The sequence below is a fragment of the Lissotriton helveticus genome, chromosome 1_1 (genome assembly GCF_964261635.1).
Source record: "Lissotriton helveticus chromosome 1_1, aLisHel1.1, whole genome shotgun sequence".
In the NCBI taxonomy this organism is placed as follows: domain Eukaryota; kingdom Metazoa; phylum Chordata; class Amphibia; order Caudata; family Salamandridae; genus Lissotriton; species Lissotriton helveticus.
The window spans coordinates 540,961,994-540,982,343 of record NC_136057.1 but is presented as its reverse complement, the minus strand read 5'-3'; positions in this window follow the sequence as shown (position 1 = coordinate 540,982,343).

Genomic DNA, 20,350 nt, shown 5'->3' with positions numbered 1-20,350 from the left:
GAAAAAGAGTAATATGGCGGCCATCTTAACACTATTATTTGCATATGGTAACGTTGGGTTTTGGTATGTAACAACCTTAAAATCAAAACAAAATAATCGCTTATACTGTACAATTATGATCACAACCAATTTGCATACAATTTGTAATTCGTCCTCATAATTTCCTCAATAAATTATATCGATTGAGAAAATAAATAAATCAACTATTCATGTACATTTGTTTGTTTCAGCGATAAATAAACACTCTGGTGATTTGTGCTAATCGTTATGCAGACGTTAAAAGCCACAGTTGAATTCTGCCCCAGTGGGCTAAACTTGAGTCTTTCAATGTAAATTTTAATAAAAATTTCCAAAGTTCGTGTTGCAACAGTCCTGCCCCAATGGGCCCAAAAACCCAATTCTTAGATGACCAGTGATGAAAGTGCAAAAACAAAACACCCCAAAAAAATTGAAATAAAATACATATTAAAACCATACATGATAAAATATATACAACAGCAATCAACTTTTTAGCATCAAAATTCAATTATTTAAATGCACAGAAAGTTCTTCATTTGAAATCCTGCCCAGTGGAACAAGGGTTTAAAAATCAATTATGTACCTTGACTCCAATTTACGTAGAGTCAAGACTCTGTTTCCACCATGTACATTTACGGCAACTGAATCAATCACAATCATTTAAAAAAATCTTTCATTCTGCACATGATGATCGAAAAAATGTCTTGCTACAGGGTAAAGTTAGCTATTATGGTGGATGGCCGTAATGTGCTCCAATACATGTTTTTTAGCACAATGTATTGTGCTACCAATATAAATTTTCTGACATGGACACATTAGTGCATAAATACAATACATTGTGTTGCAAGTCAATCTCTTTTTCATTGAAAATTCTCTCTTGCCACCAAGTATGTTTACGCTGTCGCAGTCAGTGTTGTGTTTACAGGCTTTGCAATTCCTCCAGCATCTTAAACCTCCTTTTCCTATTGGGTTCCGATGCTGCAGGTTGGTCACCAGATTCGGACTTAGCTCATCTCTTAGTGAGCGATTCCTCTGAAACGTGATTTGAGGACCACTGCCTATAGGTTCTTTGTTATGGCAGTCAGTCATCAATGCATGCCAATGTTTAGTTAGGATTCTTCTAACATGCTGAGTTGCCCAGAATAGGTGGTAATAAACCTCAGAGTATTGTCTTCCTTTGTTTTTTCTTCAGGATGTAATAACTAGATGCGTGTGGTTGTTTCTACCTCTTTAACTGCAGCTGTTATGATTTTTTTAGCGTAACCTCTTTTCCTGAATCTCTGTGTCATTACGCTCTTCTCCTCGAGATAGCCTGCCTCTGAGCTACAATTTCGTTTGGCACGAATAAGTTCGCCAAACGGCATGCTCTGTATCAGTTTTTTCGGATGAGAACTGGATGCACATTAAATGCTGTTTCCCGCAGTTGGTTTGCGAAACAGCTTTGTAGTAATGGCCTGTTCCTTAATTTGTACCAGAATATCCAGGAACTCTATTTCAGTTTTACTCATATGTGCTGTGAAAGCCAAATTGTAAGGATTATGGTTTAATTTGGCTATAAAAGCTTTCGCAGAATTCAGTTCTCCATCCCAGATTAAAAAGATGTCATCTATATAGCGCAGCCACAGGACACACTGATCGTACTCTGCCATCTGGGATACCATTGCCAAATTGGCATAGCTGGGGGCGAAGCAGGTGCCCATGGCCGTGCCCTGTGACTGGCAATAGATGACATAATTGAACAAGAAATAGTTGTTCATAAGACAAAACTCAATCATGGTTAGTATCATCTTGGAGTGCCCTCGTAATGATATTGAACGTGATCGTAAAAAGTGTTGTATAGCGTGTAGACCAAATTGATGTTCAATGCAAGTAACAGGCTGCATACATCTAATGTTACCAAAGCATAAGTTGGCTCCCAATGTATGCCATCAATGACAGTTAAGAAATGGGTTGTGTCCTTTAAATGCGAGGGCAAATTGATCACATACGGTCTTAAATAGTGGTCTATAAATTGTGAGGTATTTTCAAGCAATGAACCAATTGTAGATACTTTTGGCCTCCCTTGTGGATTAGTGGGGTTTTTATGCAGTTTTGGCAAAAGATAAAGCATAGGGAGTTTTGAATGTGAACATTTTAAAAAGTTATACTCCTCACATTCCATAGGTCCTTGTTCCCTCCACTTTATCAACATGTCTCCATACTCTTTATTAGCCAAGGATACCTGTTTTCTACCTGATATTGAATAACATGTAGTATCAGATAATTGCCTGATCCTTTCGTTCAGATAATCCTCCTTCTCCAACACCACGACATTCCCACCTTTATCTGAGTGTCGTATTACAATTGTGGGATCTTTTTTGAGATTATCTAACACCACCATTTGTTCATAAGTCAAATTTGTCTCCCATTGTGGTGTTTTTATATATCTTATTTTTTTAAATCACTCACCACACCTCTCTCAAAAACTTCAATGGCATCGCATTCAATTTGTGGCAGGAACACGGACTTAGGCTTAAAGCCACTTCCTGGATTTTTTTTTTTGCAGAGTTTTATATAGCGCGAACTAGACCCGAACCGAATCAGGTATCAGAGCGCTTTACATAGCACCAGTTACGTTACATGAGGACGGACACACATTCACTTTAGGCACGGGGAGATCAAGTGTTTCGCCCACAATCACAGGAGGTTTTTGGCATCGTTACCGAGACTCAAACCCAGATCCCCAGTTCCGAGGTCGAGCGCCCTAGCCGTTAGGCCAACTCCTCTTCCATTGACATTTCCATCAATACCAAACTGTAATAAGTCAACATTCTCTGCACTTATGGTATCTGGTTGGTCAGATTGAGATGTTAAAACATTCAACAATTCACTATCATCAATAGTCAGAATATTCATTGCCCTCTCAGTGGTGCCAGCTATATTCGATGGTCATTTGGTTGCAATCCATTTTTTAAGTTTCAATTTACGCACAAAATAAAACAAATTAATTCCACTCTGAGCAAAATTAAAATTATAAGTAGGGCAAAAAGACAGACCTAGCGAAAGTAGATCAACTTCATCATCCGTCAAAATCCTTTTTGAAAGATTGACGACAGTCATATTTGCGCCTTTTTGTTCCTTGTCATCATTCCCATGAGATTTGTTTCGTCTGTTTTTGCTCCTTTTTTTTACTTGTTGGTTCCGGCGCCTCTGCCTCTGTTTCCTCAATCTCTCCCCCTCTGAGTGCCTTGGGCTTGAGGTTGTCCTGTCCGCCCCAGACATATATAGCTTGAAGACGCCACTCCACAGAGGAACAGGTACCACCTTTATGTGACAAAACCAGCTCACTTTCCCAACTGGTTCACCGTCTCTTACGCGTTTCAATGCTCCTGCATCTTAGTCATGGGGAAGGGGAAAAGACAAAAACACGGAACAGACTGCAATGACATTTTCCCTTTTTGAATGCAACCACCCTCCAATGCGTGGTATTTTAGGTATTGTAGTCCAGAATTAAACCCTTTGGTGGGGTCTGTGTGATTGTCATTATTTAAAACTCCCCAATTGTGTTTCTCAGTGTTTGTAGCCCTCCGGTGGGCTTCAGGAAGGTGTTCCGTTTTTTTAGTAACGATTCCTTCGTGCTGGAAACAGGTTGCCATTTTTCAAGCACCCACACAGACCTGTTTGTCAATTGGCCAGGCGGCGCAATCGCACACGGCCGAGGCCGCCGTGTAACAACATGTCCCAAAAGCTGCCCCTGAGCTTGAAGACGCCACTCCACAGAGGAACAGGTAACACCTTTATTCGTCAAAACCAGTTCACTTTCCCAACTGGTTCACCGTCCCTTACGCGTTTCAATGCTCCTGCATCTTAGTCATAGGGAAGGGGAAAAGGCAAAAACAAGGAACGGACTGCAATGTCATTTTCCCTTTTTGAATGCCCTCCGGTGGGCTTCAGGAAAGTGCTCCGGTTTTCAGTAATGATTCCTTCATGCTGGAAACAGGCTGCCATTTTTCAAGCAACCACAAAGACCTGTTTGTCAATTGCCCAGGCGGTGCAATCTCCCATGGCCGAGGCCGCCGTGTCTCAGGGGCAACTTTTGGGACATGGTATTACACGGTGGACTCGGCCGTGGGAGATTGCACCGCCTGGCCAATTGCAACAGACTTTGCTTTTTATCTTTAATCTACCCACTTGGTTTTAAGAACTTTATTGATAATTGGAACACTAATCCTTAAGGGTTCCAGAGTAGCGCACTACTTGCCAAGAAAGCGCTTCAAAACCCCATCAGGGGTAGCAAGCTCTATATAAATACAAACCTATTTTCCTCTTCTATCCCGCCGCCTACCCTTCTCTATCCAAATAACTGAATAACGTATCCACCTCTCAAATTACTTCATATTTCTCAATACTAATTTTCAACACTAATCCTTTATGGATTCTGGAGTAGCTTGCTACTCGCCAGAAAAGCGCTTCAACACCCATCAGGGGTAACAGGTGCTATATGAATTCAAACCTCCACTATCCTTCTCAATCCAAATAACTGACTAATATCCACCACTCAAATTACTTTCATGTTTACCATACTAATTCGCTTTAACATCCCATCAGGGGTAACAAGCGCTATATAAATACAAACCTTTTTTCCTCTTCTATCCTTCTGCTATCCTTCCGAATCCAAATACCGACTAAACTCTCCACCGCTTAAATTACTTTCATATTTCACTATACTAATCAACACATCCTTTATGGGTCACAGAGTAGTGTGCTACTCGCCGAAAAAGTGCTACGACGCCTTGTCAGGAGTAGTAAGCGCTATATAAATGCAATTACAAAAACACCAACAAGGCACGGCTGGTTGCTGTTCTGCAGTGAGAAGTGTGATTACTGGTAAATTGTTCTGGAGATATGCCCAGGAAAAGGTTGACTCTATGAAATACAGACACACAGTGTGAGCATAATATCTACCTTGGATGCACTGATTGGTTTACACGGGATAGAAAACATATAAATATTAACCTTGTACTTACCAGCAATGACAATGTATTAACTCTTCACAATAATGGTAACTGTCCGTGTTCATTTGAGACATTGATGTTCACACACTCTGTAATATCACAGAAGGACAATAGTAACAATTGCTCAAAAATATCCTTATGTGCACCCTCAGGTACTGTCCCAGTGATAATGTGCATAACTTGAATTACAAAAATCCTTTGGTAGTGATATTCTGTTTTGCACCCTGAATTAGTAGTTGTGTTGTTTTACGTACACAATAAGTATCAAAGTTCACGTGTGCAGCAAATTAGTAATAACGTTCTTGTGCCAAACAAATTAGTTTCAATATTCTGGTGAGCAACTAATTAGTAAGAATGATCTTGTGTGCGATTAATTAGTAGCGCTCCAAATGCCCTTAATAACTTGACTTTCTAAACTGAAATATAAAAGGCAGTACCTCTGTAGTAATATTGTTCTTATTTTTTAAGGAAAGAATACCGTGTGCTGGACAGCGGCGACCAGGGGTCGGAATATTAGCGAACGTAAGTGCGATGTCTGCTTTCTTTTTCTTGCTTTTGCATGGCGTATCTCAGGAGTTGTTCCTGCATGGAGTTCTCGAGGCAACGCGCGCCTTGTGCGTATTTTAAGTACAGCCAAACCCAAGAGGGCTGCTGTGACTTGCAGAGATATTGCAGGGTCTTGGCAATTTCCACGTGAGAAAGCCTGTAGTCCAAAATTAATACAAAATTGCCAACAAACCAAGAAATGAACAAAATGTTGTTTTCCTCTTGGAGGGGGAGGGGCTGAGATTATATATTGGACACATCAATTCTGTAAATATGGACATAGTACCAGAGGCAGAATATTTGGAGGCACAGATTGCAATACATTTGGTGGCACAGTGTTAGGGCCTGAGACTACAGAGCACATATGAGAAATGCAAAACTGGTGCACAATATGAGCAGAATGGATATCTGTCTTCTGTTGTCCCCATTATGCACTACATTGGTCCATTCGGCAGAATTGGTGAGAGCACGACCTGGACCGAAGGCACTATATTACACTGAAGGTCTGGCTGTAGACAAAAGTGTTGCCTTACCAAGGTGGTTGCCGTTTTTCAAGCAACCACACAGACCTGTTTGTCAATTGGCCAGGCGGCGCAATCGCCCACGGCCGAGGCCGCCGTGTAACAACATGTCCCAAAAGTTGCCCCTGAGCTTGAAGACGCCACTCCACAGAGGAACAGGTAACACCTTTATTCGTCAAAACCAGTTCACTTTCCCAACTGGTTCACCGTCCCTTACGCATTTCAATGCTCCTGCATCTTAGTCATAGGGAAGGGGAAAAGGCAAAAACACGGAACAGGCTGCAATGTCATTTTCCCTTTTTGAATGCCCTTCGGTGGGCTTCAGGAAAGTGCTCCGGTTTTCAGTAATGATTACTTCATGCTGGAAACAGGCTGCCGTTTTTCAAGCAACCACACAGACCTGTTTGTCAGTTGGCCAGGCGGTGCAATCTCCCATGGCCGAAGGCCGCCGTGTCTCAGGGGCAACTTTTGGGACATGTTGTTACACAGTATTCTCGGCCGTGGGAGATTGCACCACCTGGTCAATTGCAACAGACTTTGCTTTTTAACTTTAATCTACCCACCTGGTTTTAAGAACTTTATTGATAAATGGAACACTAATACTTAAGGGTTCCAGAGTAGCGCACTACTTGCCAAGAAAGCGTTTCAAAGCCCCATCAGGGGTAGCAAGCGCTATATAAATACAATCCTATTTTCCTCTTCTATACCGCCGCCTACCCTTCTCTATCCAAATAACTGAATAACGTATCCACCTCTCAAATTTCTTCATATTTCTCAATACTAATTTTCAACACTAATCCTTTATGGATTCTGGAGTAGCATGCTACTCGCCAGAAAAGCGCATCAACACCCATCAGGGGTAACAGGTGCTATATGAATGCAAACCTCCACTATCCTTCTCACTCCAAATAACTGACTAATATCCACCACTCAAATTACTTTGATATTTAACCATACTAATTCGCTTTAACATCCCATCAGGGGTAACAAGCGCTATATAAATACAAACCTTTTTTCCTCTTCTATCCTTCTGCTATCCTTCCGAATCCAAATAACCGACTAAACTATCCACCACTTAAATTACTTTCATATTTCACTATACTAATCAACACATCCTTTATGGGTCACAGAGTAGTGTGCTACTTGCCAAAACAGTGCTACAACGCCTCGTCAGGAGTAGTAAGCGCTATATAAATGCAATTACAACAACACCAACAAGGCACGGCTGGTTGCTGTTCTGCAGTGAGAAGTGTGATTACTGGTAACTTGTTCTGGAGATATGCCCAGGAAAAGGTTGACTCTATGAAATACAGACACACAGTGTGAGCATAATATCTACCTTGGATGCACTGATTGGTTTACATGGGATAGAAAACATATAAATATTAACCTTGTACTTACCAGCAATGACAATGTATTAACTCTTCACAATAATGGTAACTGTCCGTGTTCATTTGAGACATTGATGTTCACACACTCTGTAATATCACAGAAGGACAATAGTAACAATTGCTCAAAAATATCCTTATGTGCACCCTCAGGTACTGTCCCAGTGATAATGTGCATTACTTGAATTACAAAAATCCTTTGTTAGTGATATTCTGTTTTGCACCCTGAATTAGTAGTTCTGTTGTTTTACGTACACAAAAAGTATCAAAGTTCATGTGTGCAGCAAATTAGTAATAACGTTCTTGTGCCAAACAAATTAGTAACAATATTCTGGTGAGCAACTAATTAGTAAGAATGATCTTGTGTGCGATTAATTAGTAGCGCTCCAAATGCCCTTAATAACTTGACTTTCTAAACTGAAATATAAAAGGCAGTACCTCTGTAGTAATATTGTTCTTATTTTTTAAGGAAAGAATACCGTGTGCTGGACGGCGGCGACCAGGGGTCGGAATATTAGCGAACGTAAGTGCGATGTCTGCTTTCTTTTTCTTGCTTTTGCATGGCGTATCTCAGGAGTTGCTCCTGCATGGAGTTCTCGAGGCAACGCGCGCCTTGCGCGTATTTTAAGTACAGCCAAACCCAAGATGGCTGCTGTGACTTGCAGAGATATTGCAGGGTCTTGGCAATTTGCACGTGAGAAAGCCTGTAGTCCAAAATTAATACAAAATTGCAAGCAAACCAAGAAATGAACACAATGTTCTTTTCCCCTTGGAGGGGGAGGGGCTGAGATTATATATTGGACACATCAATTCTGTAAATATGGACATAGTACCAGAGGCAGAATATTTGGAGGCATGGATTGCAATACATTTGGTGGCACAGTGTTAGGGCCTGAGTCTACAGAGAGCATATGAGAAATGCAAAACTGGTGCACAATATGAGCAGAATAGATATCTGTCTTCTGTTGTCCCCAATATGCACTACATTGGTCCATTGGGCAGAATTGGTGAGAGCACAACCTGGACCCAAGGCACTATATTACACTAAAGGTCTGGGTGTAGACAAAAGTGATGCCTTACCAAGGCCAGGTGTAGAATAGGGATTGCTGCTACACTAATAGTTATTATGTCAGCATAGTTCTTTTATTTGCTCTGAGTATTGCCCCAAAGATAGAAACACTTAGATCTACTCCCCCACCTACATCGCCTACACATACAATAGATGCTTCAAACAGATTTCACTTCAAATGTTTATTCTAGATTAATTTAAGAATATACACATGCTTTAGATTCTAAGAATTGTTATGTGTGTGCAGAATTACCTGCTTCAGATATAAAGGATGTAACTTACCAACAAAATCCACTCTCATATGTAGCTACATGTAGTATATTGCTTAGTTTATTCTATAGGCAAAATTGTTTTTAATATTATTTTTCTACTTACGATTTTATCCTTTCCCCAAGTCTCTCTTGACAAAAGAATGAATCCTCATCCACAGGCTAAAGAGATGGCGACAGCTTGGTATTTCTTTAGCTCCCATACACAGATACACACTGTTAAGTCATATAAATGAAATGTAATATTTAATTTTACCGTTATAGACAAAATGTATTCAAGCATTAGAGGAAAGAAGAGCTTGCATGTTTTATGAAGCAACTAAGCAAGAATATATATTAAAAAATGTGTAAAAAAAGAAGTGGAACATGAATATTAAAAAGAAAATTATATATCCTAAATTGGAATTAGACAGATAACAGGAAGGGAAACTATGCCTTTATAAAAAGAGAAATCACATTAGAACCATACATGTGGGGATAAGCAGCTGTGAACATAGATTTGAATTTCTTGGAGGACCTTTTCTAATACTAACTGGGGAGAACCAGTAATCCTTGGAGCATAATTTATTTATGGACAATATGCATTTTTCAGGTCACCTAAAGTCTGCCGCTATTTTGCCAACACAAATAAGAGCCCCCCGCCCAACAAGACAGATCCCGCGATGAGGAATATGGCCCTCACCAGGGAAGACCTAGTCGCTCCCCTCCGGGATTTTAAAACCGAACTGTGTCAGGATCTTAAGCAAGATATGCGCGCTTCTATAGCCCAACAGCGGAGGTCCCTCCTGGACTGTGTCTGACCTCAAGATGGCATTTGGAATTCATTCGGACCATGTTTTCTCCCCCCCTAAATCTGACAATCTCTGAGTACTCATGATCTCCACACTGACAGTGGAGTCCGAGCACTATGTCCGACGCCCGGTGGAGCTGCTCTGTTCAGCTATCGAGGAGATCGGCCTTGGTACATCCCCTGACCGTCACCTACCCAGACAGACTTTGGGCACAGTTTCTCTCCACTTCTCCCTGTCTCGCCCACCCCCCATCATATTTCTGTAAGTATTCTCTTTCTCTTGTCTACTTCCTTTGCTCCTATCCCCTTTCAACTGAATCTTTCCCCTTGCCCGCTACACCGCCTAGCCCCCTGTCCTTTTTGTACCCTTTAACTAAGCACTCCTTCTTCCCTTGTTGGGGAAAGATCCAATATTTATACTCTGGAGTCTCAGCGAACCCGCTGAGAGAGTCCACAGTGCCTAGGGAGCCACTCATAGTTGAGGTATGGTATGGCACCCTTTGCCAAAGCACTCCCTCTCCCCTTTTTGGGGAAGGATCCAGTCTGTAGGCCTTGGAGTCTCAGTGACCCCTCTGAGAGAGTCCACTGCGTTTAGGGAGCCTCTTGCAACAGAGATGGGGAAATTATACCACTTCCCCTGGGATCGCAGTTTACTGGACCTTGGACGCAGCTCTGCTCGTCTACCAGTTTGTGTCCCCGTCACACCCCCTCTTTCCATGTTATGTTTTATCACCCTCCCCCCTCTTCCCCTCCTCCATTCTCTCTACTTCCCCTGCTCTTACACCCTCCTTTCCTGAATATCTCCCCTTGCCTGCTTGTTCCCTTACATATATGTCCTTTTTGTTTGTCTCGATCTTACTTGTCACTATGTTGCCAGTCTCTAATAACTGTGTAACCTTTTGTAACGATGTAACCTGCAATGTATGGTCTGACACCAACAGCAGAGACTTGGCACTTTGACCTATGCCTGGTGGAGCTAACTTGATAGCTACAGAGGAGATGGGCTATGGACTTTCCACTCAGCCATCACCTACCCAGCCGGACATTGGGCAGACTTTTTCCTTCATCTCCCCGTTGTATCTTGCTCCTCGTTTCCCTTTTACCCTTACCCCCTTACCTTTCCTCGCGCCATTAATCTCATCTTATATGCTATTTAAATGTTTTGAGCAAGCAATGTAACCTGTAACTGATGTAGCCTAAAGACCTAGCTATCTGACGGATGCCCGATGGAGCTACCTTGAGAGCTAAAGGGGAGACTGGCTGTGGATTCCCTCCTCGGCCGTCACATACCCAGTCGTTCATTGGGCAGATTTTCCTTTTGTCTCTCTTACCGTCTACCTCTCCTCTCCCTTCTCACTCCTCCTCTCCCCCTATCCGATCTATTTGTCTCCCCTTCTCGCTCCTTAATGTGTCGCATATATTTATCTATACCCCCTTATCTTTCTAAGCTCCATTTATTTAGTCTTCTACTCTCTTGCAAAAAAAAAAAAGAATTTTAGTAGCTGATGTAACGTGTAACTGATGTAATTTTGTAATTTCTGTGGAACCTTATGTAAAGTGCTCTGATACCCCCGGGTCTAGCCAGCGTTATATAAAACTCTCAAAATAAAAAATAGTAGCATTTAGATCTATGGGTTTAAAAGATAGATTGGCTTTAGACATATTGCTGGCAGAAAAAGGATGGAGTCTGCAGGATGTTGCAGGCACAACACTGTGGTTCATATATACCTGATAAGAGTAAGATGATAGAAGAATTTACAAAGAAATGGTCCTTGTTCCAACTATCCCCTGTGACAGTTCTCCTGTTCAGCTTGCCCGCAGTCCTCTACCCTCTGTCACCTGTCTACCTGCTGCCCTCTGTCTATACCTCCTCTGCTAATTTCTTGCTCGCTTTTGCCTTTTCTGCTTGTTTTTCTGCCCTCTGTTTTGCATTGCCAGCTTTTTTTCTGCCCCCTGTTTTACCTTTTCAGCTACTTTTTTGCCCTGTTTTGCCTTTCTCTGCTTGTTTCTTGCCTCTTTGTGCCATTTCCCTCCTCCCACAATGTTCCTCCTCCTGCCACCCAGCACCCCACCATCCCTCTAGGACCTACTTAATTTAGGCAGTAGCGTAACCTCATTGAGTAGGTCCTCGTGCCAGCTCTCCTATCCAGCTTGCCCGCAGTCCCCTATCCTCTGCCGCCTGTCTACCTGCTGGCCTCTGTTTGTGCCTCATCTGCTCGTTTCTTGCTCTGTTTTGCCTTCTCTGCTCTTTTTCTGCCCTCTGTTTTGCCTTTTCTGCTTGTTTTTCTGCTCTCTGTTTTGCCATTCCTGCTCATTTTCTTACCCTCGGTTTTGTGTTTTCTGCTTGTTTCACTGCCCTCTGTTTCGCCTTTTCTGCTTGTTTCTTTTGCCCCCTGTTTGCCTTTCTGCCCCATTCAGCCCTGTTTTCCTGCTTGTTTCCTCCCTCATCCCTCTGTTTCTTTCTTCCCACCACGCGGCACCTCGCCCTCCCACCAGTACTTACTTAACAGAGGACGCAAAGTGACCCCATTAACTAGGTATTCCTGCCAGCTTCCTCTGTGACAGTTCTCTTGTCCAGCTTGCCTCCAGTCTGCTAGCCTCTGAGGCCTAGCTACCTGCTGCCCACTGTTTGTGACTCCTCTGCTCGTTTCTTGTTCTGCCTTTTCTGCTCTTTTTTCTGCATCTTTGTATTGGCTTTTTTGTGCTCAATATTCTGCCCTTTATTTTGACTTTTCTGCTAATTTTTCTGCCCTTGGTTTGACCCTTCTGCACTGTTTTGCCTTTGCTGCTCATTTTTATGCCCTCTGTTTGGCCTTTTTCTGCTTGTTTTCTGCTCTCTGTTTTGCTGTTTCTGCTCATTTGGTTTTGCTTTTTTTTGCTATATTTTGTGCCTTCTGTGTTTCTTTTTCGGCTCGCTTGTTTTTCAACCCTTTGTTTGTAGATATTACCTAACAAGAAAGGAAAAAAAAGGAAGAAAAAAGATGCAAAGGAGAGAAGAAATGGAAATGGAAGAAAGAAAGAGTAAGGCTTCCACAAAGTTGAAGGAGGTGGAAACCTTAAAGAGTATAATAGATGAATCACCAAGAAATGGAGATGCAACATAAAGATTAATTTGTGACTAATTTGGATAGATATTCTAGACATCAGAGGGAGAAAAATGGAGAATGTAATTTTCCTCATTTTGCAAAATAGAGGCAGTTAACTAAAAAGTGTTCATTTTGTGCTGAATAATGCACACATCATAGAGATGCAATTTTGTGGTAGATAATCATATTTAGACATTGCAAGCATACAAATGAAATAATAAAATGTACTGACCTAAATTAGCCTAACTACTCATGTCATAATAATGTTAATTTTTACGTTAGGATTTAATGTTCTGCTTTTACTTGAAGCTGTTGTCTTGTACAGGATGTTTTCTGTTCCACTGCAACTGGTGTAACTTCTCAGAAGCCTCTGATAGGTAGTTAATATGGATTTGTTATGTATTTTACAATTGTTAGGGAGGTTTGCACCAGGAGGGGAGTAGATGGCAGGAAATGTGACTTGTGAGAAGAACTGTCTGAACCACAATATGTGGATGAAGTATCTTTACAAGGACATGATTCAGTGACCTATTGTGAATATCTGAGAAGGGAGTTCACCTTCTCTCAGAGTTTGCTATAATTTGATTGGATAGAAGGGATGGGGAATGTCTCATTGTCTACAATTATGTTTTAGCATATTCATATTAGCATGTATTCCTAGAGCAGGTAGGATTCTTAGGTTCCTCTCTTCAGGAGAAATGCCTTTGGAGCCCTTTTCTTTTCCGAGATGTCTGCTGATTTATCGCTGAGAATTCTTTCCAGCTTTGCAATATTACTTATAGCTTGAGTCCAAAGGCTTCATGCGTATGCATTTTATTCTCTCATCAGAACTCTTCATTTGAGTTTCTGAACTGACACCTTTTTCTTTGCTTATTGAAAAATTGCCATTCATATGCTTAATGTAGGTTAGTGAATTACTTTATGGAATACACTTGCTATATCTATTTAGTTTGCAATGCTAATATTGTAGTTTCTCTTGTTTTGAAATACCGACTAATGTATTATTTTAACCTGTAATGATGATGATAAAAAATAATGATTACTAGATAAAATAATAAATGTAAATGAATTTGTTAAAAAATACTTTAGCTCACTTGAATTCTCTTCATTGACTATTGTGGAGACCTAAATGGACTTCATTGTTTATGTGGTTTGATGAAAATGATTGCTCCTACTTTATTCTCCTTGTTAATGAACAAAGGACCATGCAGCCAGTGGCGGGGTTATTTAATGATTACTGAGATACAAGAATCCCTGCGTTGTTAGGTGTCACCAGTAACTAGGTACGTAGAGAAGGATCAGTGATGTTGCCTTGTACGTCTCCTTCTACTATAACCAGGGCTTCAGCTGACATCCAAACAGCTCTTCCTTTTACCCATTCAAAGAAGCCACTGCTGCCTACAAGTGATTCTCAACAGCAGGCTGACATAGATGAACTTGGGCACTATGCATTCTTGGATGTTTTCATATTGTAACATTATAAGTGTTGTCGCTTGTTCCTTTCAAAAACACTAAGAGGCAGATTTACGTTGCCTGACGCATCTCTGAAAATCGGCAGAGATGCGCCAGGAAAGATACGGCACTCAAGGTCATCCTTGCGCCACCCATGATGCGCCACATTTACAATGCGACGCACCATGGCGCAGGAATGAACAGATTCGTGTCGCATCTTGGGCGTAAAGTTGGCGCAGTGCTGAAGTTGTGTTGCGTGGTTTCATGTGGCGCAGGGCCTTACACCGTGACGCATCTCCATAGATGTGTCACGTTGTAAATGCCTCATAGGGATGCGCCACGTTTACGCCACCTTGCGTGACGCAACAGCGGCGTGAACGTGGCACAAGGGGCTTGTAAATCTGCCCCTTCAACCTCACACTACATCTGCAGTACAGCTTTAGTTTATGACCTCGATGCAGCTCTCTTTTCACTGCAATCGCAATCAACATAAAAACAAGACTCCCAGGTTTGTAAAGGTTTTTGGGCGTCTGTGGGTATGTCCTGTGGCCTTTGTTTCTACTGGTATTCACCCTTCTGTGAGTATCAGTGAGTTTCACAATGGGGGAAATTAATATAGTCTGCCACCTCTAATCCCTACCGACTACTGCAAATATTTTTTTAATAAAAACTGGCGACTGCATTGAAAAAAAGTCTGACACTTTCCACAGAGTGCTTCTGAAAACTGAAAATACATTACCTCATGCAAGATAAAACATAAAGGGTGACTACATTATGTAACATAATGACATTTTGTCCATAGAATTCAATATGGTCTTTAGCAGCATGTTGTTCTTCTTTTTTTATAATTGAGGTAGCATTCTTTCTAAATGCATGTGTCCAAAGAATGCAGGTAGACTGTTGCAGACTGCATTTTGTAGACAAAGGGCTCTATGGTGCTTCAGGAAAAGCAATTTGTCTACAGAAAGCAGTAAGGTTTACATCACATACTTTTCCTGGACAAAGGGCTGTGCTCTAATTTGGAACATAAAAATGCTGCTAAAAGGAGTGTCTAAAAATTATTGGTTTTGTATTGTAAACATCTGACTTCTTTTTTCTATTCTAGGGTCTTAAACATTTTGCGTAAAGTGTCAGTGAATATGTACCTTTTAAAAAATCTAAGACTGTCCATCAGATGACTGGAAATGTTGTTGTTTTACTTTACTTCTGAAATCTTTTCCTTCATTATCAATGGAGATTTGACGGAAAGAATCAATGTGCAAATGACGATTGCGTGTAAATTATGTGGGTAAGTGCTTCCTTTTAGGGGGTCACCCCCAACTTTTATGGGCACATGTTGCTTGCTTTTTTAATCTGTGCACTTGGATGCTGTTAATTAGGCCCCAGGGCATGTGCTCTGACCATAAAATATGGAAAAAACTAGCTTTCTATATTGGCCACTAATTGGCCTATTTAGCATTTCTCTAAGGCCGTAGCATATGTTGTCCCCAAATACAACCATGGCATGGAAAGTTAAATGTCACCTATGGGTTACAGCACTACTGTGCCATCCACTAGTGTGACAAGATAAAACATGTCTTCAGGCCTACACTGTAGCCTTTCTGGTGTACTTTTAAAACTGCAGACTTCTCAAAATGATCCTTTTTGACAGATAAAATCCATACCTTTTAAATAATAAGTCGCTCTTATGTTGGCCTTGTAGCCCACAAAGCAGGGTTCTTACTGTTTAAAAATAGGACACGTAGAAATTTAAAGTTAATATTTCCTTACTGTTATTAACACCCAAAAGTTATTTTCACTGTAGGAAAGTTGGCTGGCAAATACGAAATCACAGGGAAGCAATGTTAAATATTCATTCTGCTTTCTCAGGCTAGGGAAAAGATAGTACAAGAATTGACAAAACCAATAGGTCCAGCATTTTAAAATAACTTTGGCCCACACCTCATGTCTCTTGCACACATGCACGCATCACCCAGCCTACTTATAAACAACACTGTCAGACACAATCTTTTGAAAAGTAAGTAGATAATAATGCTGATTCGAATAGTGGAGTTGGGAGAAAATTAGTGGCAGTTATTGGGATTGTGATCGTTAGACGGTAGCAGTGGTGAAGCTAGTAAAAGTGACGGTGGTATTAGTGATGGTGGTTGGGTTAGTATTTGTGATTATGTTAGTTCTCTCAGTAATGTCAGATTGGTACCAACTGCTACTTTCAGGTTCTGGTACTTTCATGCACAGATGTTGAGGATCCCATCAAATACAGAAGTCTGATTTATGCTTGTATAAGATTTTCAGTAGTGTAGTAATAAAGATAGTGCAAAGTAGGAGGTAGATTTCCTGTAGTCATGTGCATCTACCCCACACCCTTTTTAATCTTGGCCCAAAAAACAAGTAAAGGCAAAATGCTGCAGCAAGCAAGGATTATGTGTCTCCACAGCAAATCTTGGCTCCTGCAAGATCATACATCTACCTATCAAGTATAATTTTATATATGTTTAGCCATTAAGGGGTTGGTTGAATTTTCAGAAGGACTATCCCTAGATTCATCAATGTCCCGATTTGCGAGTCCTTAATAGCGATTATTAAGGAATTGCTATTAAGGACTCGCAAAATGGGATTCATGTAGAAATCGCACAATTAAATGCGATTTCTACAGCTTCCTTATTTGCGATTAGCTAATTGCTAATCGCAAATAAGGAATGACTCCCCATTCATTCCTATGGGCCAAAGGCCCATAGGAATGATTCGCTGTCCTTTAAAAGTGAATACATTATGATTTTCTTCCAACTTGCTTAGAATACTCATCATAAAAAAGAGCAACGGCCAGATTCATCATTGTAAAATCCGCTCGCAAAGGGCCAGATTCTGAGAATCCGGCCCTTTGCGAGCGCTATTTTGCCATTTGGGATTCATCATCCCAAATGCAAAAATCGCAATTACAGAACTCGCTAAATTGCGAAGAATCGCATTTACGGAATCTCAATTAGAGATTCCTTAAATGCTATTCACGAATCCTTTGGACACCCTGGCACCCTTGAAATCGCTTCCTTATTTGCGATTAGCTAATTGCTAATCGCAAATAAGGAATGACTCCCCATTCTCAGAATCTGGCCCTTTGCGAGCCGATTTTACAATGATGAATCTGGCCGTTGCTCTTTTTTATGATGAGTATTCTAAGCAAGTTGTAAGAAAATCATAATGTATTCACTTTTAAAGGACAGCGAATCATACCAATTATAGTAATAATGACCCTACATTCAAAAAAACATATATTTGAAGCGAAATATGGCAGCGAGGGGCACAGAAAGCAAAAACATACTGACAAGTTAAACATGTCAGTGATATTTTCTGGAACCTGTGCATCTCAATAAAGGAGCCATCTTTAATTTGTCTGGTCTAAGAAAGATTACAGCAGAGGTTTTCAATAAACACAGCCACTAAAGGTAACATTGTAATGTTTATCAATGATCGTTGTAGAAAAGAAGCTCCATATGCTTTTCTAAATACTTTACAACTATTTGTAAGGCACAATGATATATTGAGGTTGCATTAATTCTCCAATTTAAATTTTTTTAAACGCCTATGCTTTTTTAGAATTGTAATTTGGTAGACTAATTCAAAAATATTCAATTCAAGGTTGTCACCATGCACAAGTGATTTGTGACTATGGGAGTCATTTTGGTTGTGACTATCTCACAACGTAAAAAAATCCATACCGTTTTGCATGATAAAGAAGGGGTCCTGTATGCTTGTGTAGAATAAGTGAAGATCATCTGATAGTGAATGTGGTGAAACTGCCAGATCTCTGATAACTCAATCAGTGCTTGTCTGCAAATGCAAAGGAGATGCTGGGGCAGGTGCTAAAGGGTCTCATAAAGCTTGTCTCTTTCCAATGTGGAGTAAAACATAATAATAATGCACAATGCTGTCACTCACGCTGTCTGACATCCTAAATACCAAATGTCTTTCCAGTGAGCTGACCCAAGCATTGAAGCAAAGCCACTGGCCAAGGAGAATTCAGAGAATGTGCCATTGTACCCATCCGGTTCTGTGGGGTGAATCAACATTTGAATGGCACTCTGTATGTCCAATGACTGACGTGGGTTGAGCTATAGACAATTTTCTGTAAGATTATGCAGTATTATTTATTACTTTTATGAAAACATGAAGCTGGAAAGTCATACAAAACTGTCTCTAGGGCCGACCTAAAATGATTAAATTACAATTGTTAACATTTATTTAAAACCCAACTTAAGGTCCAATTATGATGCGGTTTGGAAAGCTTCCTGACCGAATGGGTTTAGGAATTGTTTCCCACTGAATTGGATCGGGAGAGTCCAACCGACCGAGTAGAAAGCATCTGGATGCTTCCGGATACGATTTGGTTGGACTCCCATTGACTTCATTGGGAGCCTTTATTTCCGACCAAATGCATTGGCTTCCATTGAAGAAAGGGATGGCTGGGGAAAATCGGGCGCGCTGTGGCGGGCAACCCCCTGGTTTATGCCAATCTGCACAGCAGCAAATAAATGTCAGCGGGACCTCTGTGAGAAAATATCTGGCATTGTGGAGCTTTTATCAGACATAACCTGCAGCTTTGACTGGCCTACAGATATAATTATATATTTATCCCAGATCTATACCTTTTCAACATCTAGGGTATGGTTTGGAACAATGGAGGAATGCACACCTAATTTTAGGGTCACACGTGGCATCAGACAGAGTTGTGTATTAGCGCCCCTCCTCTTCTCCCTCTATATAAATAATGAAGGCCCCTTTTTTAAAAGTTAACTGTGGATACCCCGAAAATTGGGACACGCTCCATGCCAGTATTACTATATGCTGACGATGCTGTCCTAATATCTAGGACAGCAAATGGACTGCAAAGCATAATAGAGAATTTTGCAGTGTTCATGACTGACAAAGACCTTAAAATAAATTTAACGAAAACATTTGTCATGACATGTGGAAGAAATAGGTGTAAGGACAAACAACATCATGTAGATTGGGTTGCCATTAACAGAGTCTCAACTTTTTCCTATTTGGGTTTGCTTTTTAATAGGAGCGGTATTTGGAATACCCACATAGAGTTATGCAGCATGAAATTTGTAAGGGTTACAGAGAGTATTTTAAGATTGTCAGCTAAAAAAGGTAATAAACCCATCCACGAAATCCTGACTTTGTATCAGAGCAAATGTATTACAGGGGTTTGCTATGGGGCTGAAATTTGGGGGGAAGCCAACATCGCTGCCCTACAAATTTTAGAAAACAAGTTTTTAAAAGATTGTTGCCAGTGCCTAGTGCAACTGCAAATTATATAGTACACAAAGAACTCTCAGTCCCGTACCTAAGTGACTCCATAAAAATGGCTGGTCCCACTTTCTGGCATGAAATCTGGGCTAAAGATGAAACAAAATTTACTAAATAATTAATTATGGATTGTTTAGCCCTCGATCACAGCAGGAAAGTACCTTGGCTGTAGTACATTTTTAGTCTCCAAAACTATTGTGAAATGGATATTGATAGAAAGAACCCTATACTTATACAGGAGATTAGTAAAAAAGATCTGAAGTTAAGATTTGTAAATGCCACGAATAATGAAAGAGAAAGGAGTAACAGCCATAAGCACAGTGTTGTTTCCTATTGTGAACGTCCACTTATGACGGGTGTACAGCCGTATTTAATACTGGTGAGAAACATACAACAGAGATTTCATTTAACTAGGCTAAGGATGGGTACAATACATTATTTAGCTGCATTTCCTAGAATGGATTAATGGTATCATAAATTACCAAATTGTCCATGCAATGGACAATCTAAACAATCCACGTTGCATTTTACTCTTTTTTGCAGTTTTTATAAAGACATTAGGAAATCAGTTTTAAAACCTCTCTTTTTATCAAACAGGCTTTAACTATAAATATGCTTTAAACTTTATATGCAGTCTGGAAAATGTGAAAATTATTAGTGTTGTCTCTCTCTTTGTACAACAAGCAATTAGGAAAAGAAAAGACTATTCACATTTGGATGTATTGGTATATGAAATTCAGAATGATTTAGCCTAGCCCTACCTAGGAGGCATTTGCACTTTATATATCCCAAATGCACTTTCTTGAATAAGCACTTTATATTCCATATATGTATGTCCCGCATTAGATAAGTTTGAAGTATATAATTGACTTTTAAATAACGATACTCTACACCTTGCACTTTAGAT